Here is a 26,748-nt window from a genome sequence, read left to right on the forward strand (position 1 = left end):
GGAAGGGGAGGCAGATTGGAGGGAAAGATGAGTTGAATAGCCATCGCGTGTTCAAGACCGGGAGGAAGGAAATACACGATCTTGGGATGGTGCTACGCACCCGGGGCGCGATCTCGAGACATAAATTCGTTGGACGTCGATCCGATACGTGAGGGCATTATGCTGGGACATACTTGGCGGCTTCTTATTGTTGTACTCCGGAAGGGTGCGCTTGATGAATAATTTTTCAATGTCACGTTGTTGAAAAATTTTTGTCTGATTTTTTCCGGGCGGAATACAAAAAATTTTATCGTATCGTTATCACACGGAAATTTCAGTAGATTTTGGCGTAGAAAAGTTAGAATTATGTGAACAAATCAAATAGAGGGCCAATTTCTGTTCTGTTTATTTCATTAATTCATAAATCATCACTTGCAGTTAGTAGGAATTTAATTTGAAGTAACTCATAGATGTGGGGAAAATTGGATGCAGAAACTACTATTAATGCTTTAGTGGCCGGCAGATGCATCAGATGTAAACAATTTCGTTATTTATTATCTCACGACAATCGAAAATCGAACTGATTAATATTTGACACTATCAATGGACAGCAAGATTTATCGAACATTTTTATCGATTCACAATGACCGATAAATTACAGGAAATAAAATTGTTAAACAAAATTCAAGTGTTATCAAGGAAAAGTTTTCAAGTAAATTTATTGAGGAGCGGCAGAATTTTTGTGGCCCAGCATTAACAAAAAATGTTTTTTCCTGGAACATTGACTCTGTACAAAAATATTCACAAGTCATTAGCATGTCTTATGAAAATATTTATGGAGTTTTATCGGCAGCAAGTAAATATTCTGTGCAAAAAAAATTTTGTCTACTGAAAATCTCTCCAAAATTGTCTGAAGAATTCATCAGAAATATTCGGAAGATCCGCCTGGTGACCCACAAAAATTCTGCACAAGATTTTCGGGCGACTATTGTTATTGCAAACACGTTGGCAACATTTTTAAAAATATTTTCAATACGAAATTTAGAGTAAACTGTAATTTATTCGAATTGAATGCAATGAAATTGATGAGTGCTGCTCGGCTTTAGATAAAAATGTTAAAGGTTTATTATGTTATGTTCGTTTCGAATGCGTCGAATAGTGAATACCATCGGTATCATTGATGTACGATGGTATACAAACGGATGCACCACTCGTACCAGTCACGTTTCCCATAAGCCAAGTGCATTGGAATAATTATTATCGACGTAATATCCCTGTACACCCTAGTGAGAAATGATCGAGATGGAGGTAAAAGTTTTACTGAGTCAATGAACCATCTGCCCGCTGCCACGTGATTAATTTATCCGATTAAATCTCATGGAACTGAAAATCCGGAAATAATTCAAAATCTTTTGTTCCATTAATAGTTCAAATTGACTTATTCAATTAAGAGTGGGCTGAGAAAATCAATGAATCACGTTCGTCCAATAGTTATTCACATTTTTTGTCCATCCTAATTTCACGGAAGTATGACTGGGCATTATTACACGCGGGTATTTCCGCGTGAGTATTTTTCTTTTCTTTCAGTAATAACTAATAAGCAATTATTCTCGGGGAATCCTGTATGTATTACCCGCAGGCTTTATTTGCCAGCGGAGATAAGATACTGTGATACACAGGAATTCGCAGACTGATAGAGAGAGTCAATAACGTCGGTATTTTTTTTTAGATCGTGAGATAAAAATGAAAAATTTTTATTTTGGAGCGATCACACTTTTTGTAAACATTTCTCAAGCCCTAAAAATGACTGAATAAAATGAAAATTGATTGGAATTTCGGACGACACAATTTCTAAACATTCTAATGAATGTAGTAAATATTTCACTAGTGGAAATAGTAATGTAATAACTCTTTTATTACAGAATAATGCTGGTTATATCGGTAAACTGTTATACAAATAATCGTTAGATTTAAGCAAACATTAATTAATAATTTCAAAGAATAATTGGAAGCTCATGTGCGAAGTACTCTCGCCCGCGTTGCTGGGTGAACTGAACTGATTTGTTCCTAGTGAAGATCTTTGACGCTGTATCCGTCATCACCAACCGTGTGATCATCATTTGTTTTCACGATCAAGTTACGACCTGCGTCGCCACGATCCAATGCCTCTCGTGTTTCTATTTACCAATTTCGGTGGTTCCCCGCATAAGACCGTCGTTGTTCCATACCCCTAAAGCAGTGTCTCGCAAACTTTTTTAGTGTGCGGCACGCTAACTGAGGAATTTTTTTTCCGCGGCACTAAATAAATTTTCGGAAGAAAACGTATATTTAAAAATAATTTTAAAAATTGGTTTTACAAATAGGTACATTAATTAATATTTGGTGCAATAGGAAGGAACATATTTTTATTTTAAGCTTAATGTGATGGATGGGCTTGTTTCTGGGAACAAATTTGCATTATTCGTACCCCCTCGCTTGTGCATCTTGTTGTTACGACAAAGTTTGGGAGGGCAAATACGAGTACCTGCGTTCTGGCTAATTTAGTTAAAGTTAAATGACTACTTTTTGGGTAATTTTATAGTTATCAGAAATTGGTTTTTAGATTAATCTCAGAATATCTAGTGCAACTTGGAAAATCTTTTGCGGCACATTTAACATTTTCCCGCGGCACACACAGTTTGCGAGACACTGCCCTAAATCCTCTGATCAACCTCGGAAAAATTTCTCTCACATGAAATTTGGAATTTCCAAAAATTCCCAATTCATTCAAGCGTTTTTTAGTGTCTGAAAGGTGTCTACAAAAGGCATATAATTCAGACATTTCTCTAGCTGTGACTCCCCTGGCCGTTGATTCACGATACTTCCAGGTTTTTCCCCGGATCCACCCAAATTTGACGTTGACCCAACAATTATCATATCTAATAGATGAGTCTTCGCTCGCGGTCTATTGGAAAGATCGTGTGAATGAGTCATGGAGAGACGATCGGGAATGTTCTACCGTTATGTCTCTCTTTCAGGCAGGCCCAGACTCGTCGACGCGTACCGAATATATTAGCATAATGCAAAATCCAAGGGATATACACCAAGTAGGAGAGAAAAAATAAAAATAAATCCATTGAGAAATGCCTTTACTCATTTAAGTCACCGATATACGCAGTAGACTGGAAGCCACTCGGTATAAAATATACAAAAGACATTTAGGGATTAGCATTCAGGACTGTCGACAGTTCCATAAAGTACAGCTCACCAGATTTGCAAAATAAACCAATCATTGCCTCGTTAATACTTTCATCTGCAGTGTAAAAGACTTTTTATTCATTCGCCGACGGTTTTTCAAGCTCGGAAGAAAATTTATACAAATTACTGTCTCATTGACATTCACTGGTAAATAATTCTGTCCGGTGCATTATCACGCGGCCTTGAGGAGTCTGGAATAACAATCATTACTCATTTCCAGAGCTATTTGACTCTAAAAAAGAACGAACAATTCACTGGTCTTTGCGAAAAAAATAATTGCCATGAGACAAACTCATCAGTCATAGTCATTACTGAAGAATGACACGGCCGATACGAGTGGAATTCCATTTACCAACCGTCTGGGAGCGTCAAAAATATTTGTTCAGTGTCAAAAAAGACAGGAGAAAATGTATGAATTCAGTGCACCGATAGCCATATTTATAAACTGAAATTTTTTCCAAAATATGAAGTTTTTAATTTAATAGCGAAGTGGTAATACGATATAAATCACTGGTCACGACTGAATATTTCGAAATCTAAAGAAGATAGCAAAATTTTTATTATAATTTCCCTATTTCTCTTAGATTGGGAGATACTTCTCGAAAACGACTCAGAGATAAGTCAGCTCATCTCATTTTACCACTCAGCTGCTAAATTATTTATAGTACTCTGCAATATTCAATTTTTATTTAAAAAATATCGCCAATTGTCTGGGTTCCATGTTATTATTAGGAGTGTGAATAAGTCTTTCCCGTTTTTTTTCAAATTTTGAGCCTTTATTGTGAAAAAATGGTTACAAATGAATTATTGAAAGTACTGGCCATCGTCTTCTTGCGTTTGACACGAATCTTCATCAAGCAAAGTCGCCAATTCTTGATCTTCAAAGATTTGCGGCCGCCCGGAACGCTCCTTGTCTTCCACGTCGAAATCACCACTTTTGAAGCGTCGAAACCATCCGCGAACACTTGAATCATCGACACAACCTTCTCCATAAGCTTCCTGAAGTAATCGATGCGCCTCGGCAGCAGATTTCTTCAAATTGAACCAATAAAGTGAAACTTCCCGCAAATGACGTCGACTCGGCTCAAATTTCGACATTTTCACGATATCAAAAATTTATGATGCGAAAAAATTTCAACTAATGTGTTAGTGTGGAATTGTTGACAGATGAATAAGCTTTGATTATGACATATGTAACCATTGAATACTCGCACAGTATTGGTGGCGGCCTCTCTTACAAAAAACGGGAAAGACTTATTCACACACCTAATGACAATTTCGTTTTGTTTTTTGTTTCGTAAATATTTATTTATCGAATTGAAGGTCTGCGTCCATTTTTGAATACGAAAGCAATAAAGAAAAAAAATATATCATCTCATTTTCCTTCATCAGATAGCTCGGTCGACAAATTGGATAGTGTAAATACTGCAGATTAACGTGTCAGCATTAAAATGTTTATCAGTAAAAAATACACATATAAAAATCCAGTGTTCCACGGTAGTTAAATCAACGCACTTGTAGAATCCGCTACATTGGGCACTTAAAATAAGAACCGTTGGATACTTAAATCAAAGACACTGAGCTTCTTAAAATAAAAGCCTTGAGATTGTTAAATTGACATCCTTGTCTCCTCCAGTTATCGTCACTAATTACATTGTGACATGACAACTGCGACTGCCTCCCCAGTCGTCACACATAACATAACCTCTTCAGTCGCGTGAAGCAATAGTTGACCGCCCCGAACGGTTCTTATTTTAAGAACCCAAGGTCCCCACCTCTGCCGCCATGATTTTTAATCCAGCATATTTTTCTGGTTAAAAAAATTGATAAAAAAACGATAAAAGTCAATATCAAAAACCCACGCCCTCATGAATACCTTGAACTAAAAAAATAGATTATAATTTGCTTTCACTTTTGGAAATCTCAAGATGAGAATCAACTTCGTCCATCTATTGGAATTGCTCGTTTATATCGTACAAAAGTAACGTGAAAAAAAGAGAAAATTTAAATAATACTGTTGCTGGAGAGGAAAATATAATAACTGCAGAAAATTATGAGACATGACTTTCACCGTTGGTATGCGGGCACTGGGTGCCTTCGAGGACAAGGGCAAAAAAGGTGTGATCTAATGGGTCACTGGTGGGCTACTCAGCGCACTCGCGATCTCTTGAGAAAGGTGACTCTTGGAAAAATATCCGAAGGTCGATGATTCTATTATACTGTTGCGCAACGTGATTCTGTTCAGAATGAAAAAGTCCGGTAGCAATGAACTGTAAATTTAAGGGGGGGGGGAGATCATTGCGAAAGGCCGATGTTAGATGGAATGAATTTCGCGGTCGACATACTAAAAAATAATGGCAGAATTGCACAGACATTTTGTAGACATTTTTCAGATAATGAAAAAGCGTCTGAATAAAAATAAAATTTGTCCGACTTTTGGGATTTATTATTAATCAAGAGAACAAAGTATGGGGGAGGGCAAAATGGATGACTCAATTTTTGTTTCCTTTTAGTCTAACAAATCCGGTCCATAACTTTTCCCCCGTACGAAGGGCTGTTAATTATCCCAGATGCCCTCCGCGAGACAGAAAGCGACGAAAGCCAGCAAACATCGCTAGCACACGAGTGTTTATCGCACTAGGAAATGTACCGGACCACGGCGATGGATTAAGAATACCATCCCCACATATAACTGACATTGGTGCGAAACAGGGCGATTAATCTCCACCGGCCCATCGTATAAAAGCATTTCGCGGTCTATGTGCCTTGATACCTAATTGCAGAGGCATACCCCGAGCTCAACGAACTCACCGAGCAATGATGACTCTGTTGCATAAAAACAGTCATTTCATTATCAACACTGATGCCCCAACGCATTGGCCAGCCACCCTCTCTCCCTCCCATCCAAGGCAAATAGGCAAATATTTTTCTTATTTTTTTATTTCAATTTAACACCAGACGTAGATTATTCACGGCTCTTAGGTGTAATTTGAGAGATACGCGTAGAGAGATGAGGAGTTACGTATAGGAAGTATTGCCTACTCTCGTTACCACCTGGATTAAGTATATTCTGTACAGGTTACACTTCCCGGTAATACGAACGATTAATCGTACTGTGGATTGCCGTAAAAAGAAATATATAATAAAATCCTCTGGCATCTACACACGTGCGCTAAAACGTGTTTTTCCCCGCTTCTGTAGTGGTGTTTGAAGGGGCTATTTAAAAATTGAATTCAAGTGTTTTTAATGCATACGTTGTCCTCACCAAAACCTGCTGGAGATGATCGCATTCTGCATACCACGAGCTATCAACCCCCTACCCACCACAACCGACGGCATTCGCGCTTCCGCGTACACTCATCTCCTGAGTATTTCATAATGATAATATTGTTGTTGGGATGATACTTCAAGGACACTAGTTTGCAAAGTAATACTAATTATGTTTTTAAGTCGACGAGGAAGATGAACTGTATAAACGATCACTCGGATGAATACCTATACTCGTTGATAATCGATTCATAGGATCCGGTTTTACCTCTGTTACAGCATCATAATTATTTCAATCTATCCGTTAATGAGGGGAAGATTGGAGGAATGAGAGAGGACTTCGGATGACAATTAGGCTCTCAATAGGTGATGGGGAGAATAGTCGGTGAATTTTTGTTAATGGAGGTAAATATTTAGGAGATATTACGAAGCTCAAATTCACTTACTCATTACGCAAGTAACAAGGGAAATTTAAATGGTCATTTCGTAGTTTTTCATGAAAAACAACATAACAAAAAAAATATTCAGTGTTTCGAAAAAAATTCTGTAACAGTTCTATTTTAATTTTCTTCAACCCCATTTCCCTTTGGAATTACAGACGATTAGTGCTTTCCATTCTATATTAATCTTCTTGTAGTGCTAAAGCTACAAAACTTCCCCAACTACACAATACATTTTTTATTTTATATTTATATTTTTGTTATTATATTAAAATTATATATTTTTCGTCTCCAAAAATAAATACTTTTTCCCACAATTTTCTACAGAATACGGACAGTTTGAGGAATCTCCTAGGGCCCGATTCAGAATGTTCCTCGAGCTTCCTTACAAAAAATTGTAAATTTGCCGAAAAGTTTCCCCGCTGGTCTAAAATCTTTCCTTTTGTTTCAATTAAATTTTTGACAGTTTACTCGTGGCTTCTGGTGCGAAAGAGGACTCCAATTTTTTCCCGGCTTTTCTCTCGGTTACGGAACGGAGGATTCTATATCCGATCCTCAAGGTCACTCAATTGTGTTATTTGAGAAAAGGGTGTAGTTGCGCGCTGCAGCAGTTATAAAAGGGAGCAAAAGGAGAAGTTGTTTGAGTGAGATGAAGGGTCCTGGAGATGGGAAATCAAGCGAGCCCGGATCCCAGCCTCATTTTCTCACTGACGTTGGCTTGCCAAGGAGGTGAGGACCTGGTACACCGGCTCTCGCTGGACCGTAATCATCGGTGAGGGCCGAGAGGGAGGAGGAGGAGGGGGGAGGGGTAGTCCCTGGGGAACGTATCAATCCAGTCGAATGAAATGCGTTCGTTAAAAACGACGAGGTGCGTAATTTGCGGCAAGGACTTGGCTCTTTTCGTTCTCTCGTGTTTGCAAAATGGAAATACGTGCTTATAGTCGACACGCTGACAGGAATAGATATCCAATCCGAGGGATATAGTCGAACAAGAGTATTTTAGGTGTTTTTTGCATGAAACAAATTTTTGGAAATAACGAACTAGAGAATTTCGTCCTCTCCTGAGGAAAAATTTAATTGAAAAAATTTTCATTTTGTTTTATTCTTAACTTAGTCGAGTTCTTATCTTTTATTCAAACAACCGATGATTTTTATTCACAAAGATAAGCTGCCAAATTTAGAATTGAAATTTCCACATTTTTAACATTTTTTCATGTTACAACAAACATTTTTGGGTGCGAATAAATTAATTTTGAATATTAGTGAGTGAGTAATTAAATATTGATGTAGATGTGTCTGAAAATAACTGATAAAATTACTGAATTTTCCATTCGAATGGTGTTTGCGATTGTAATTCTAATTCTCTAACGTTGACAAATGAAATTCATCGTTTTTTTCACTTATTCAATCATCGATGAGTGCTTTTTTTAGAGCCACATCTGGGAACGAGTTAATATCATTCTGCGTGGTTAATCCCCACTGTGGAATGCTAACTATCGATGGATAGTGAAGGAAATAATCGATTAAGTAACTATTGACACTCCGATATTTATATTCATCGCATTCCATTCAGCATTTGATTGACGCATTTTATGTAGGTGTTTGCGTGTGTTTGTCACTGCGATTGCGTATTTGTTATTTGACAAGTGCAGAACTTTGATCGAAGGTGATAAAAGTGTCGCCATTTGCTATCATCGTTTCAGGCATTTGAATTAATTAAGTGATCACGCGGCTTTGTTCAGTGATAATTTTAAGCACTAGATCTCGCCGGCAATTGTTACCAATGGAACAATTCATGAAGATAAATTGAAAGATTAAAGAAGTTTCACAATATTTTGAAATAATTGAGTGGTAAATCTTTTTGATATATTTTTTTTCCCTCTCATTTTTATCTCGCGTGCAGTCGTAATTCACGCTTTTATGTTTTTCACCGTTTAAAGAAGGGATTTGCAAAATCTAAATTGTACACAAACGGAATAAGTGCGGCTGTAATAGCGGGTAGAATGGTGTCGTGGGTGCTATAAAAATGTTAGATAGGCACCTCTCTACAGCTTTACCCACCAACGATATCGTTACTCATACCTCGAACTTATTATCTACCGCCATGTGAGAAACAACGTATTCAAGTTTCATCTGCTAAGTTTTATTATTTGCCGGGTCTGTGTGCGTGAAGAAACGTGTTAGTTATCACGTGTTCCAATCGTGATGACACTCCAAGAGATTCTAACAATATTTTTCATGCTGTATCGTGATTTTTATCACCATCAGTGAATTTTTTAAATAATGTTTATCACACGAAGAGAAAAATCGAGGATAAATGTAGCGGAAAATACCGGCTTAATTGATAACATAATTGATTATTGAAGTTCGACAAAAATTCACATTTAAACCACTCAAATTTTTAAATAATAAACCCCACATTTCAATTCAATTCCCAGTTATGAAAATGCGCCATTTTTTTGAAGATCTTTGAACAGAAAATATGTTCCCAAAATATTTTGGAACATATTACAAGTTTGCCACTGTCACCCTCTTAACAACATTGTTGTCCTTTTGCCATTCTTCTTTTCCAGTTTTTGGAGGTTCAGATTCCAGCACTCTAGTCACTCCTAATTCTGATAACAAATATTCAAATTCCATGTTTTATACCGTTCTCCGTTGAACGGTTCAATATTTCTAATTATTTTCTCCATGTTCATCAAATATTATCACTTGCACTTAATATTCAGTCTTTTAATTAAAAAAAAATAACACAGGGTATTCGACACTTTGTTTTATAATTACACTCGGCCCATAACCTATTGGAATATGGGATTCAAATAAGCAACACTTTTGTTCTATTTTGCACACTTTATATTTAATCGTTATGCTTGGCTCTACTTATGTCAGGAGGTATGTTCCTCTAAAGATTCTCACGATAGACTAAACTAAAAGATAGTATTTTGGGCCTCATGGACCAGAACATTTCCATCCCCGAAAGAGTTTTTATTTTATAGCCTGATGGCCACTTCTGTTCGCCAAATGTTGCTAAGCAGGCGAGTAATAAAACTTTTCCCCCTTTTTTTATACATTCGGGGCCCTACCACCATAAAGCTCTAGAACATATTTTTCAGAGGAGAAAGAGTGAATTTTGTGTTTCGGGAAATCCCCAAAAATTTAATAAGGATAATAGTTGAAAAAATTCTTCCAAATATTTTGACGAGATATTCTAAAGATACTTCTGCCTCGCAAAAATTTAATGCCAGCATTTTTCCATCGCCTTGAAAGAGACTGGGAAGAATCGTGCCTCAACTCTGAGGCTTGAAGAATTAATCCTAAAAGGTTAGACATGGTTGAATCGAAATTGGAATGCAGGTAATTCTGGTGAATTCACTGCACAGAATGATATCCACTAATCCCATTAATCCAAATCCGCGTTCAGCACTGAGAATGTCGCAATCGGTATCTGTGAGCGTGTAATTGGGTCACACCGCATACCAGATTAATGTCAAACATTTACATACAATCAGAGAGCAAACTCAGATTCCTTTCTCATTGGGTATCTGTTATTTGTGGAATACTTTACTTTTATTTCTCCAGGCGATATACATTCTGTCCTGCCGTGCGTCCACTGTATCCACGTTCAATACCTTCTACTGCACATTTATATCTTTTTTCCCATTTTTATTCAGCCACTCACCATTTACAACATTACCTCAGTGTATCCCCGAGGGGGTCAATGAACTGTAAATACGATATATACGAAATGCATCGGGTACACGGAGAGAAAAGGCTGAGAATTTTTGTGGAGAAATTAAGGAAAAAAATATGGATCTACATTACAAGAAGAGAATTTTTTAATAAAAAAAAAAAAAACTCGTTGCAGTCCGGGAGTGCAGGCAGAAGTGAAAACTTGAACTTATGGCGGGTTGGGCACTTTTCCCATCGTCGATTCACGTCCCTAGTGAAATTCTCTACTAAATTGAGTGTATTTTCGATTTTTCGGGTTTTCCTACTTTTCCGGCTTTCCCATAAGTTTTAGCGATTTTCCGATCGTCGCTTCACGTCCCTAGTGAAATTCTCTACTAAATTGAGTATATTTTTGATTTTTCGGGTTTTCCTACTTTTCTGGTTTTTCCATAATTTTTAGCGATTTTCCGACTTTTGTATTAACACTTTAGATTTGTTTTTTTTTTAACACAATACCATAGCAGCAACACCATTCAAATGGAATATTTAAATAAATAAAGTTTGCGTTTAATATACATTTATAAAATAAATATAAAAAATCTCAATCTCGTCTGTCACGAGGGCACGACCCAATGCCCATGCAAAGAATGCGTATTCTCATCTGTCGCGAGTTCACGAGAAAATGCTCACCCACAAAAGTGCCCAACGCGCCATAAGAAGTTTTCACTTCAAAAATGAAATTCCGTTTGGCAAACAGAAACAAGGATCAATAATGACTTCCGTCGTCCTGACGATCAAGAAAGTGACGAAATAATTTTTTTACCAGCACCACATGAAAAAATGGGCAATAAAAATTGCCAAAATTGACAATTTTGGTGTGACTTGTCTTAAAGATAACAACCAAATAAATATGAAAGTTCTCATTTTGTTCAAGAACAATTGCGGTCTATTCTACCAAAACTCAAATTTGTTTACTACGAAATTAACTTAATGAATGGAATAAATTGTCATTTAGTTTAATTCGAAATTAGTGAGAGTGCTTGATATGTGTGGACAAAAATGAATCATCTGTCTATAACTGTTTTTAGTCCATCTCAGTATGTTATGGATTTTATAGTTTTTCTCCAAACAGTACCGGAATGTTTAGAACGGTTTTAATAAATAGAACTAGAGGAGAAACAGAAAGGAATGAATGAACAAGGACCTTTTGTCAAATGGGTCTAGAGTGTCAAATCTTTGGTCACTGAAAGTCAGTTGATCTAGAGGCATCATACCAGAAAGATTTACCTTCTGCGTGCGATAATAGATAATTAAAGTTGCTAGTTAAATCGTTTTTATATTATTGATACAATTCGTATCCATAATCCAATAGAAATTACGAATAATTCAAATTTACGGAGAATTCCAATTGTTCATGAATAATTCTAAATTTGAAATAATAAATTAAATATTTATAATATTATTCGACATATTGAATGCACACCTCGAGTAAATGGACTTTCCGCAACTCCAGTATACCTTCGATATATTCCCAAAGCAGGAGAGAATGGTAGGAATGAAAGAAAGCACTTTAAAATGCATTAATGCACTCACCGGTGATATATATTCGACTTTTTCCCGCTTTCGAAGTTTATTTCGACGGAATTTTTTTCCGACAGTTGTTGAGCTACTTGCGCCGATTGGGAACAAACAATACATCTTGCTTGCCAGATTTGGTGAATAGGGGGAGGGGGGGAGGTGCACGTGTGCAGCGGCGAGGGTGCCTCAAATGATTATCCAGGTCACTTGGCAAATCGAGGAAACATATGTTTGCAGTGGCACTGGTACCTGATTATTCAGACTGCTGTTCATGCCACTAGGTGGGAGGCACTCGGTCTGATTTGTTGCTAACAAATAGATTCGTATATCCTACATGCTGGGTTGAATCAAGAGTAACAAATCGCATAATTGAGTGAAGCTCGGAGAAATCGGAGTCTGAAGTGAACTCCAAGTGTTGAGGAATGCCATTTTTTTTAATTGACATGTTGTCAACAACTGGATGGAATGAAGAAACAGTCAGAACTTATTAATTCATTGGAGGTTTGAAGGGAAAATTCTGACTGATTTTGGAAACTAAAACGGTGGAACAAGTTACAGAGAAAATATGATGCAAATAAAAAATTATAAAAAACTTACCCCAGTCGAGATATTGGTCTTCGATTGGGCATCAAACTAAGTTCCAACGAGAGACCTATGAGGCTATTGTGAGATCTGGGCATCGAAGGAATATATTAGTCTTTGAGTCTCAAATAGATCTGAAAATGATAATTTTTCTTTTATCAGTCAAGGGGTTTACTGCGGGGAAAAGTGTGTCAAAATGGATCGACGGAGCAAGATGAAATAATGAAAAGTGACTACTTCATATAGTTCAAGCAGAAAGAAACACATGTTTTTTTACCTCTCATTCAAATGAACTTCTATTGAATCACAGACATGTTTATTTATTCTGTTTTGGCATTTGCAATACAATTTTATTACAATTTTTGCTCATTGTAGATGTCAATCCTAACCCCCTATCCAAAAACTTGGAGAAAAATTTACTTCTTCACATACACTGAAATCTACACTTTCATTTTTGTTCATAATTGTGTGAAAAATCCTTAAAACGACGTTCAGAACAGGAATAACAATACGAATATACACGAGAGAATGAGTATGGTGGCTGTTCAAGCCCGTTAGGGTAGAACCAAAAGAACCACCCTGATGATTGCTCACCATCAGCAATCAGGATGATTGCTCAAATGTGGGTTTTTCGAAAAAAAACCCACATTTGAGGAATAATCATTAAGGACCGAGACTCTTTCATTTTACATTCTTGGACAATACACGGAACGAAATTTTTGATAAAAAATAGCCCTCTAGCACCAATGGCCCAGGTTTCACCCAAGCTATTCCCAAGACTAGGTAAGCTTGGATCAGGCTTGACATCCAAGCCTGGATTAATAGTGGATGAGCATTGGAATGTAACGTGGGGCCAGGCCTGATAACGAGAGCTGGCCCAAGCTAACTTATTAAGGCTGGTCCAGGCCTTCGAACCAGCGCCGTTCCAGGCTCATATATTAAAAAATGCCTAGACTTTATTCAAACAGTTTATAGTACTGAACATATCCAGATAAATGACAAATGAACCAGATACCCTGTGGCATTCGAAAACTTACTTTACACTTATGTAACTAGATGGGGTTAATAACTAGGCGTAATACCAGAGGACATTGCCACCCTTTGGTTTCACGTGTAAGTAAAATCAGCATGCCGCCTAGTTAAAAAGAAATAAATTTCAGCCAGTTCGCCAGTCTGGGCCCAGGACTGGTCGAGAAGCTATGAACCAAGGCTGAATGAACCAGACTTCTCCCAGGCTTGGCACAAGCTTGGTACCCAGGTTTGATATCCGGGAAGGATCCAAGCCTGGGCTTTCTCTGGTGTGACTAAGATACCGAGCCTGATGGAGTCTAGGATTACCAAAGCTTGGTCAGCCGGGCCTAACGCACGGTTGGTCCGGGTGTGAAGCTTGGCGATTCCTACCTGGGAATCAATCACTTTTAGGTCAAGTTTTGCTGGAAAAATTAGACTTGAGAGGCTAATTTTCGTTATAAAACGAAGTTCCTCCCTCCTTTCGAGATCCTCCTGGAGATCTAATTTTTACCTCAAATTTCTTTCCATGTAGACCTCCTGAATTATTAACGACACATTATCGAGTTTAAACAATGTCTAAAAAACCTGTTGACGAATTAGGTAAACGAAGACGATATTAAATGTCGAACAAAATTTTTTGAGATTCCACCGCACAGCCGAGAGTTTAGGGAAAACACTGCCAATATTATACTACAACTCTACAACTCTTTGTTGAGTATTGAATTTAAAAACTAATAAAAGGTTCGGAGGTCTAAAATGGCGGCCAAAATGTTTAGGAGGCTACGACGGAGTAGAATATTTTTCGACAATAAACGGAGTCTAAAATCGAAGTTTTAACTGGTTAAGGGGTTATTCTCATGTGAGCACTTCAAAAAATCGATTTTTTTTTTTTTCGATATTTTGACAGTAAAACCTATTGAAAACATGCTGTGAAAAATTCAGACCGAAATTCATAGTATTTCATAAGTTATAGCTCATAGTCGCCGACGTGTCGTAAGCAATTGTCTACCAGGCTTTCAACTTTAAACGCGTTTTTCTCGAATCATCATTTTCTGAAACGGTCAAGGTCCTACAAGAAAAAGTATTCAACCGATTGCTTTAAAATTTACATATGTTCTTCTACTCATTTATGGTTATCGTCCCTACCACAATTGTTTATTTTCGACAATATCTTCATATTTTTTTTAAACGATTTGTAACGAAAAAGAAGGAGATTTTCGTGATTTTTTTTTTGAAGTTCGATATTTTTTTTTGTTTTTAATGAAATTGATTATATTTGGTAGGGACGATAGCCACAGGTCTACTGAATAATAATCCATTCGATTTTTTTATGTCAGACAACATGAACAGCCGCTATCACCTTGACCAGTGAACTACCTTTTTTTGTTGGGGACTACTTTGACTTAAAAAAAATATATGTTAAAAATGTAAAAAACGAAAAAAAAATTTTTTTTCGTATATTTCAAAATACAAATAAAAATATATTGAAAAATCAACATGATTGAAGTTTGTTGTCGCATAAAAAAAAAATTCCGAAAAAGTGGTAAAATATAGGCGTTTACATGAGAATAACCCCTTAACGACTCATTGAAACCTCGTATTTGAGTTCCAAATGGACCCTCGGGTCTGAATGACGACTCAACGAGCGTATTGAGGCCTAGTTAGTGGCCGAAATGGCGACTCAGGTATGTGCCTTTTTTTCAAAAATCCCAAGAAGATTGATTAGAAAATTGGAAAATTGTTACCGTGCCATCAGATTGTTTCACAACCCACGGGAGTTATTGTAGAATTTGTAAAGAAAATTTACTTTTGTTTGGAAGGAAAATTCGAAATTTCTGGCTACAATTACTACCGCATTTTTGGAAAATTCTCATCACGTTATATTATACGTAAGACAGTCTTCAACTCAACGAAAAAATCCACGATGGCACGAAGGAAACGTAAATATTTGAAATACCCAGAATTCCTCCGAATAATAGATGGAATAATAAGAATAATAAATAAGAGCGTGATCAACGACTGAAAACCCTCACCTTTATGATAAATTTTCCGTCCACCTCGCTATGATCTACTCCGTCTGGTGTCTGTGTACGTGTCAGCGCATACCAGGATGTCTGGCATCCGTGGAATGTTCAAAGACGGTTGACTGGCGCAGTCATATGTCTCTAAAGTGTCTACTTAAATTTTAATGTAGGCCAGATGCACCTCGTCGGAATTGCAAGATGTTCTTCTCTAATCACTCAAATGCGCCTCCAAACCCCGAAATTAACTGAAACATTCACTCACACCGGCATCTGGAAAGAGAGAGCAGATCAATTCTAATTAATTTCAAGGAAAACTTCTTTTGAAACTATCGAGAAAATATTTCTTCCATACCCGAGTATAATTTTTCCATCGATACAACTCCATTTTCTCATGAAGCGAATTACATTCAATTGACGTTAGACAGATTAATTAAATAAAAAATTTAAGTATGAATTATTTCTCATTGAGGAGAAAAGTTCAATTATGTTCAAGGCAAACGTGTCTCTTTAATTCACATAAAATAAATACGAGAATTTTTTTATTCGCAAGATTACATTGAAATAAATCATCCGTCCGATAGTGGTGTTTGCATAGCCCGAACTACTGCGCACAAATATCCTCTTTACTGGAATCATGTCCGCAAGAATCAGACAATTTGTCTAATTAACGCTTTTTCGTACAATAATCACTGCTATGAAGCGAAAAATAGTCGAAAAATCTTTCCGGGAAATTTACGGAAAGTTTCGTAAAAATGTCTGGTCACCCCACGTCACCCCAAGGCCACGCCATGATTACGTAAAAGTTCACTAATTTTTCGAGTATTTTTCTCTTCGTGATGGAATATCGGTTCAGGTGGCATCACTCCCCGGGGAATGCAATTACTTGAGTGCGGATGAATCTCATAATGCGGGAATATATGATATCAAAAGTGTCTATACATACATATATATATATATATAAAGGAATGCTGATACGTGTCGACTATCCCAGGCGAAAGTAACGCATTACGGTTAAATTAAATTTATACCGGGGGGCGCGTTATAAAGTCAGATTCTCACTGGTGGATTTGTATAGGTGCGTTGCAAAGTGGCTCTCCGCTTCAATTCTAAATCGGTCCAGGGCGGTGAGTACTAGTACGTTTATTTATAAGAAAACTATCACCCTGGCAATCTCTCGTGTGTAGGTACACTGGCTAAACCACTGGCCTTACGCAATGGAAGGCCAATGATACGCCACAGTGCGTTTTCAATGCACATACACGCCACTCTCACATGCCATCCACTCTGCCTACTTTTATTTTTTATGCCTTTAGTTTATTATAGTTTGGATATTGATATTGCCCGAGGGATAATGAATTATCTTTTGCAAAATAGGTTGAAATTGCGAGGGGATGGGGGCAAATCAGCTGCCAAATCGGGGAGATTGAGTAGAAAGTCAAGTTTTACGGTACGAGAGCTGTTGCGGAAGATTTTATTAATGATGACGTGAAAATTGGGGGGGGTAAAATGATGGCTATGCGGGGAAAAGTTTTTTTGAATTATTCCAGCGCTAGGGAAACGAGGCTCGAAGTCACGGCCGAGCACAAATTCCTGCGAGAAATCTTACTGGAGCATTTTTATTTTATATTTTACATAATGTAGGATCAATGCGGCGGGCAAGAAATAAATGTGAAAAAGTCTATTTCAAAAAGAACTATAATAATAATAAAATATCAACTTGGTACAATAATGTTGATTAAAAGGTAAAAATATGCCGTGATTAAAATAAGTCTGTTCTCTCCGAAAACTCAAAACGAACTAACTGTCCACTCTTCCAAATCTCACTTATTTTCATCTATAGTTTCCCTCTCTTCACTGCACTAGAACAAACCATCCATTGTTTATCTATCCGCACACTGTCTCCACTGGACCTCACACAAAAGCCCCAAAAAAGGCATGCATGCCATAAAACTATCACTCAATTATAATAAACACTTCACGCTAAATTATTACCACTAGGAAAAACTATGAAAGATACAAAATAAACATATAGGCTAAACTCTACTTTTCACAATGAACCCACTTAACTGACAGAAAATCTTTGTCTTAAATTCTAAGTCTTTTGTTAATATTAAAAGTTATTGTCCCATTTATCAAAAAATCTTAAAACCCACAATAATATATAAATTTTATGGATATCACAGCCAATGATTTGTGATTTTTTCTCATAGTTTATCTAATACTATGTCTCCATAAAATTATTTTTTTCTATTTTCCTAATTGTGTTGTAAAAAATTGCTCATCCTGTTGAATAGTTTCCATCAGTAGTTTCACCGCAGTAACCAGACATCATTGTGTCAGTAAGACCTCGCGACCCAATTTTTCTCCCCCGAATAACGACTCAGCAAAAAGTGGCGATGTTAGTGGTGGTTATCTCATCAGTTTGGTGTAACAATTCACGCCATTTGAGATGCCGATGGTGCGATTGAACATCGCCGTTGGGGCAAAAGACATACCCAGTGATTTTAAAAACGATTGGTGATAGGAAGGGACTCGTCGAAGGGAGGACTCAGTCGACGTGAAGAAGCCAGAGAGACTCTTTTCTTGAATAGCTAAAAGGATGGATTTTCAATACAGTAGCCGATGGTGAATCGCACTTGACTGTCTCGACTATCCATTCAGTGGTAGAATAAATTCACTCCGTGTAATGCGTGTAAATTCATCGGCTCCAACCGCTTAAACGTACCAGCTAAATCTGTTTGATGTTTTATGGAAGGTATCTTTTTCAAATGCATATGCCTGTTCTCTGACGATGTACCAGTGTCAATGCCGTTAATACTCACTGGATAAACTTGACTATCGGATGAATATCGGTAATGGGGTGCGGGTTGGGGAGGGGATGGAAATGAGAAGAACATACACATGCACAAAATGATATTGGAGAAAGGGATTTTAATACTGGCATAAATCCAGACATGCAAATAAGCGATGCTGTGTCGCACGTCTATTAGGCTACTGTGCACTTGGATAGTGTATGTATACTCTCTTGGTACACGTGAGTATTCCTGTTTTCAATAGGATTTATGAGTATATGTAAAATTCGAGTCAATGATTTTTATGGGAACAAATGGGATTATAATTCTGCGTTATAAGAATCCGAGTGCTATTTTCGCTGAGACCGCAGTGATAGAAGGAATTATTTATTACAAACCAATGAATTTTTTGTCGATTTGGTTCCATCAAACGTTCAGTCGTTGGTGGTTAGGGAATTGCGTTTGTGTTGGAATAGTTGAGTACAGTTCTTTCATTGTCCTACAAAAATCACTCGACACTCCTTTTACTTTCTGGGAAACAGCTCTACTAAGGGACTAATTGATTGATTGATTGATTGATTGATTGATTGTACTCCGCTTTCGAGACGGTTTAATCCTAAACATATGCTGAAATTTCAACAACGGACTGTGTTCCTTTGAGTCATAAAACTGGTTTTCTTTTCCCTGAGAGCGTTTTTCCTTTGATATAGTTTTCAGTCTCTGGACAACGGTCCTCTAGCTAAGACGTGCCTTCCTCGTGATAATAAAGAATATTCTATAAAGTATTGTTATATCCAGCGAAGAATAAGGACGACACAGGTTGGTAAATGATTGGGGCGGTTTATTAATTACAAGAAGTATTACGATGTGACATGTAAGAGCTCCGAAGAGAGACACACCAAGACTAATGTTAATCAAAAGACAGTCGTGATTCTGACGAAGTTCAGATCATAGACAAATGAATGAGTCTTCGAAGGGGGACACGTATTCTAAAGTCAGCATAAGTTTTAACATCGGGTATAACTCGAAGTCTCCCCTCCCTTCTCCCTTCATGTGGGTAACGCGGTAATATCCTGAAATTACGCATGCGCGAAGAAGGGAGGGGGTAGACTTCGGGTTAACCCGATGTTAAAACTTATGCTGACTTTAGTATAACAGTATTTTCACTGTCTCTTAAATAATTTGTTCACTTACACCCATATTCCAATAGTTTGGAATAAATAAATCGGTCTGCGAGTGTGAGGGCGCTGGGTTGAGAGTGAAGGTCAATTTACGGAGGATAATTTCAGAGTTATTTGAATTAATGAATGTAGGGGATGGTCACCTTGTAATTCATTAGGAGTTTTTTCGTTTCAGGATCATTGATAACGAATTACCGCATTAACCCTCGACGTATGGTGTCACGATTTTCCATGAGCAGTGGCTCGTTAGAGTGGAGTCGTATGGATACGATGGGATAAGCGTGTCCCTGCCGATTCGCATGACTTAGTAATGCCCCGGTGGATAATACCTTCTCATGGTATAATTGCATTTTCCGCGACTGGGTACTGGGTAGAAATGTCGCACGAACGACGACCTTTAGGATACACGTGTTAACTTTGCGCCCTCCAACGAGTCGAGTATTATTAGATATACGGAGAAGAATATTCAGTACAAATTACGTCTCTTTTGAGTAATTTTACAGGGAAAATGTGGTATAGAACAATTTTAGGGAATTGTTACGGTTTTTTTTTTCATGTAGGGCGTTCCATAAAATTTCTCAGTCGTTGACAAAAATGACGGAATAGTTTCGGCTGACAATGGCGAATCATCAGACGGCTCATTAAATTTTCTGGAAAAAATAATAAAATTTACTCGGACTATTGGATTATGGATAGGGATTGTCTCGATAATATAAAAACGATTTAACTATCAACTTTAATTATTTATTATTGCGTATATTCTCGTATGATGTCTCCAGATCAACTGACTCTCAGTGACCAAAAATTTGACACTCTGGACCCATTTGACAAAAGGCCCTTGTTCATTCATTTCTTTCTGTTTCTCCTCTGGTTCTAATTATTAAAACCATTCTAAACATTTCGGTACTGTTTGGAGAAAAACTATAAAAACTATAACATACTGAGATGGGCTGAAAACAGCTATAGACAGATGATTCATTTTTGTCCACACATATCAAGCATTCCCAATACGAACTCAGATTTTTTATTAAATTTCACTTCATTCACGAATTCCTTCTTGATAATTTTTTCTCTCCATAAAATTTTCCAAGCATTCCACCCCCACACAATAATTCCTCCACCCCCCTCGCACCAAACTGAAATCAAATCCACTCCCTCAAAATTCCGTTCCTTTTGTTTAAAAAAATCGTGTTCATGCACCAACACCCTCAAGAACCGACGAGTTCCCAAAATAAATAACTCCCCCCCAGCTTCCACCCCTCTATATATTCACCCCGCAATGCTGAAAAATCTCCCACGATAAACCGCGAATGTGGCCCCGGTGTCATGTACAGTCCCTTATCCCATAAAAATTAGGCACCACCCAGGGTTCCCTGATTTACCACATTTTCAAAATCACGCATCGCCCACCCACTCTCGAGCATTTGGCGTGCGCTAGCATTTGGTCCCCCCCATCCTGGCAGGTGCATGTAAATGCGGCAAAGTGTCGGGCGTAAAATATCGGTACGACGTTAGTTGAGGCCCAAGGGGGTCCTATCTTCTCGCGCGCTAAACCGCGCGCAAGAGCGTTAGGAGGATGAGATCCGTGCAGGAATGTCGTCTTCTGTATCCAATACTCCCTGGAGCCATATTCTCTTATCGTCTCTCGGCAAGTAGAGAGTAGCCCGCAGGGGCTCTCTTCAATAATTTGTTTTTTTTTTTTAATTCTCTTCCTAACCTTACTTCATTCCGTGCGATCACACGGACGTCTTACCGAGCGTATATATACAAGTGATTGCCGGCAAAATGTTGCCGGCATTTTATAGAAGCACATACACACTGGGTACCATGGATACATGGCATATGGCTTCTCTCAGTGGTTGGAGTGTCAAGAGACCGAGTACACGACATCGGCATTCGCGCGTTCTTCTTGGCTGAACACGCTTACCTATACCGCAAGGAACAAGGCGTCGCACTGTGTGCGCATGCTCAGGGGCTAGTGTTCACCTTGCGGCAGCCCTAGTGTCTTGCCCGAATGCCACGGGTGAGGATTGAAACAGGTTGAACTTCCGAGAACCCTTGGGTAATGGTGATTTTTAATTTATTCGCGAATTAATTTTCCCCCCGCCGGTGGTGCACGAAGAGAGTGGGGGAAATTATTCAGACGCCATTGGCTAATAAGGAAGACATCAACTGGGTTGAAATGTAGATATTTTAAGAGATCATTTGAATAATTTTCAGAAGTTATGGGGGTATTTGTGAGCTAAAGGGGCGGCGATGAAATATCACTTTGGCGATTGGAATCTTCGTGCCTTCGGGTTCAATTTCAGGGGAAATTATTCTCTGTCATTTCAGCGTGATCATGTGCTTGATGGCGAGATTAGTGAGGTCGACGATGTCCAGAGTCATTGGGGCGGAAAGAATTTTTTTTGGGGGGAAATTTGAGAAAAATTCAACGCGTAAAAAATTTCTAGTCGGTACTAGATAATTTTCGGTTGAAGAACACAATGTTTTCTTGTACTTCCTTGCAAAAATTGATAAAATTACAGTTAAATTGACGCGTGGATCTAGAATTTTCATTCTTATCTGGCAATTTGCATGTCCATTCTCTCCAAGCAGAATTTTCCCCGCCATATTCCCCCCCCCCCTCAGAAAGTGAATTCCAATTAATGCAAAATCATATTTCGATGAGGATTGCAGCACACGTAGATTACCTATCGAAATGTACCCTTATCTTAATGTTGCCGTGATAGCACTATCGAAACACTCAGCCTCAGTTTCACTCCTGATAGATAATTTCCATAACAAATTGGAGCAACCAGCAGGTTCAAGTGAATTACAGTAAATCAACCCTACATAAACTTTAATCAACAATTTTTCCACATAATAATATCCGACGTTTATGCCTTGTGCAGCCTTCTAGAATTTTCTCGGGAAAAAAAGAAATGATAATTGACAGACGATGCAAATTGATTTACTCGAAATAAGAATATTTCGAATATCAAATGTAAATTTACTAGGATCGCAGCGAGAATTCTCCCGATAGCAATGTTAAAATGTATAACAAAAAAAAATAAATAAAATATGAGTTGTATCTCGCCTCGCTCCAGCACGTCGACTCGATGTACATGGAAGAACGCCTCTCGCCATGCAGAGATAGAGCTGGAGAAACAGCGCGAGGGATAAGAGCCTCTCCAGAGGGAGAAAGGGTACACGTGAAAAAAAAAAAAAAAAGATGACTTTACCGAGGCACAATTGTCCGATCAATTGACCAGTGCCTCGGCACGAGCGAGTGGCTTTCAGACACGCGCTCAATATTTTTTAACAACATTCAGTTCCTCCCCCTCCCCCATGCCAATGGCTGAACCAATGCAAGTTTATACGAGAAGCGTCCAAGAAGGACTCGAAGGGCGATAGAATCTTCATTACCGGTTGGGACCTCACTCTCGTGCTCGTCCTTGACTGTACACATGCATTTGGAATGATAGGTATTTTCATGGACGTAGTGGGGCCCCAAAGGACGAGACAATGCAGATCAGAAGTGGACGCAATGAGGTTCCTATCTTTTCCAGAGGAATACTCCACCTCGTTTCACCTCCCAGTTTGCAGTCGACGCCCACGATTTGCCTGCCCACGAAAGGAATCGGCATTCTCATGTACACACGTTGATATTTCTACAGGAGAGGGGGGGGGGGGAGGGAGACTTTTTGCCATTTCATTTTTCCTCGTTGAAATTTTTTTTTTTCAATGGAGCTTTTTATGCTGTGAACAATCGACTCGGATTTTCTCTATAAATAGCCGGAGTCAACGGAGTGAGGATTATCCTCCTTCGTCGGCGGTGGGTATAAATGGAATATATTTGAATGGTAAATTTCTGCCATTCGATAAGGTCGGGAACGACCATTATTTTTTAAGAATAATAATAGGAAATTTATGAAATTTTCACATATAATACCACAAGTGCTTCAAAATTATCGAATATTTCCCGATAGATTCGTTGCAAACAAATGAAGGAGTCAAGTTTTTCAGGCTAAAAAATCACGAGTGTGAAGTACGAGTGATTTTTCCTTAAAAACTTGACGACTTCATTTGTATGCAGGGAACCTAAAGGGAAATATTCGATAATTTTGAAGCTCGAGTGGTATTCAGGGGATTATTTTTCCTATCCAAATTTCGACCAAGAGAATTGTGCCATGACATGAAAAGAGGTTTATTTGGTTAAGTTGTCGTTTGTTTATCAAAATTATCAAAAAATTATCGCATGTAATACCACAAGAGCTCCGAAATTATCGGATATTTCCCGATAGGTTCGTTGCAAACAAATGAACGTGTCAAGTTTTCCAGTTTAAAAATCACGAGCGCGAAGCGCGAGTGATTTTTCTGGAAAACTTGACGAGCTTATTTGTTTGCAGGGAACCTTGAGGGAAATATCAGATAATTTCGAAGTTCGAGTGGTATTCGGGGGATTATTTTTTGCATCCAAATCTTGGCCGATAGAATTGCACCATGAGACATAATTTTCAACGAATTGCCATTTAATCTGTCAGATACAATTGAGGGTTACTTCAACATTTGTTTTTTTTTATATATATTAACATGCAAAATTTCCAGTGAAATTTCCAAGAATATCCGCTGAAATACCGTGTTGACTATACAAAATAACGTCGAATGGTGCAATCCTATTGGCCAAGATTTGGATGGGAAAAATAATCGCATATAATACCACAAGAGCTCCGAAATTATCGGATATTTCCCGATAGGTTCGTTGCAAACAAATGAACGTGTCAAGTTTTCCAGTTTAAAAATCACGAGCGCGAAGCGCGAGTGATTTTTCTGGAAAACTTGACGAGCTTATTTGTTTGTAGGGAACCTTGAGGGAAATATCAGATAATTTCGAAGTTCGAGTGGTATTCGGGGGATTATTTTTTGCATCCAAATCTTGGCCGATAGAATTGCACCATGAGACATAATTTTCAACGAATTGCCATTAATCTGTCAGATACAATTGAGGGTTACTTCAACATTTGTTTTTTTTTATATATATCAACATGCAAAATTTCCAGTGTAATTTTCAAGAATATCCGCTGAAATACCGTGTTGACTATACAAAATAACGTCGAATGGTGCAATCCTATTGGCCAAGATTTGGATGGGAAAAATAATCGCTGATATTCGAGGTAGGCTATACAAAATATCAACAAATGGTGCAATTCTATTGGCTGAAATTTGGGTGGGAAAAATAATCAACGTTATTAAAAATTCCACAAACTCCCAAATTCCTTAAAATTTTCCAAAACTGAATAATGATAAAATTCCTCACACATAGAATGCAAATTCGCCCCCCAAAAATTCACTGAATTCCCTAATGGACACATTCGCCCCCTCCCCCCCCCAGACCTCCAGCATATCAACTAATTTTCCGTGACAAGAAAAAATATTCAATGTACATCGAAACGACGCGGGTCATCCTATCGATCGCCGCCAGGCAAAAGCGGTAACGTCTATTATTTATATCGTTACAAGTGGCGGTTCTTCGGTCGTGTATATCCCCGAGGCTAGATATCTCTCTCCCTCCGGACCTGTCTCCGTACAGTTTGTGTGTATTAGAGGAAAACGGTTTGTATGGGACAACGGGGCGACAACGAGAACACCAGCGAATTGCGATCCCACGCCACCGATGCCACCACAAGAACCTGAACTCTATATATTGTCTTATTATGCCTTAAACCCTCTGCACCCGTTAAGTAACAGTTTGGAGACATTTAACGGAAGGTACAATTACCCTCAAAAGGCAGCCGACGTGTTTATCCCAAATTTTTCAAATATTTACTGAGACTTGCTTCAACAATAATATTTTTTTATCCACTTTTTCGATCGTTGAAAATTTTTTTGAAAAAAAAAAATGAGAAATGCAGTTTCTATTTCTCAAAAATCGCGTCACGATTTGATGCAACATGTAACATATTTATTTGAGGGTATTTTTGACTTCAAAAAAAGCATCGGAATGGCCTTTAGATTTTTCAAGAAATTTTTGAAAAATATTTCGACGAGAAAGATTTGTTTACGCGCGTCGCAGCGAGATATCTCTTTTATTTCGCCACTTTCTTACGAAATTCCGGATTAAATCTCTCCTCTGGTCTGTCCTGTCTATATACGTTTCTATTATTATGCAAATGCGAATGAATCATCACTCATTTTTCGAGATCACAAGAGAGATTATTCAGTCGCTATGACGAATCCATTCAGGTGGATTTGACGTTCATGTGGGATTCACACTCGATCGATCGTCGCTCAATCGTCAATATTTTTTTAAGGGGGATCTCACTTGTTACTGCACCTCAACGACCGGATATTATCTGCCGTTGCGAAAGCATATCCCTCGGTGAAAATGACGATGACAATGCTGCTAATGGGCCTCACGGATGCGCCTACGGGGTGAACGCTGTTGTTGAGAATGATGGACGATTTGAATTATCATCCAGTCGACGAGTCGTTTGACCTTGCATTTATGGTGTATATAAAGCAGAGAAAAACGTGGGGTATTATTGTCAGTCAAAGAAATTTGTTCTTCGCACTGTCAAAGGCTATTCTGGGGCCAACGCCGTGAAATTCAGTCGTTAAACATTCAAATTTTCCCAAAATTTTTATAAATTTTTAAAAATTCAGCTTCGCATCCTCTGTATTTCTAGAAATTTGTTAGATCAAATAGAGCAATCCGATAGGAACCCTCCCCTCCCCTCCATAAATACCCTAATATGGACCGGAGAGCCACCCCTTCCTCGAAATTCTGAAATACAATTTCTGCTCACAATTATTATTATTTTCGAAACCAAAACCCGTTCGATCTTCACCGTCTTCCATAAATTGATGTCCTTGGAACAGTTTTTTTTCTCCCTGTGATGAATCCGTGGTCCTTTTGTAAAAAGGACATACACCTCAAATCTCGAATCGAATCGAACATATCGAAATTCCGTAACACTTATTCGTGATTGGTAGATACATTCACAGC

The 26,748-nt window shown here is 38.1% G+C and overlaps 1 long non-coding RNA gene across 7 annotated transcripts in view; it reads right to left on the minus strand.

Moving 5' to 3' along the window:
* LOC135161579 (uncharacterized) overlaps positions 1-26,748 on the minus strand; it is a 139,600-nt gene that overhangs the window by 70,426 nt on the left and 42,426 nt on the right. For all 7 annotated transcript variants that reach the window (XR_010298819.1, XR_010298818.1, XR_010298821.1 and 4 more), the window contains 2 exons: positions 15,797-16,057; positions 12,768-12,886 (listed from right to left, as the gene is read on the minus strand). This is a non-coding gene — a long non-coding RNA (uncharacterized LOC135161579). The remainder of the gene's footprint in view (positions 1-12,767; positions 12,887-15,796; positions 16,058-26,748) is intronic.

The sequence above is a fragment of the Diachasmimorpha longicaudata genome, chromosome 4 (genome assembly GCF_034640455.1).
Source record: "Diachasmimorpha longicaudata isolate KC_UGA_2023 chromosome 4, iyDiaLong2, whole genome shotgun sequence".
Classification (NCBI taxonomy): Eukaryota; Metazoa; Arthropoda; class Insecta; order Hymenoptera; family Braconidae; genus Diachasmimorpha; species Diachasmimorpha longicaudata.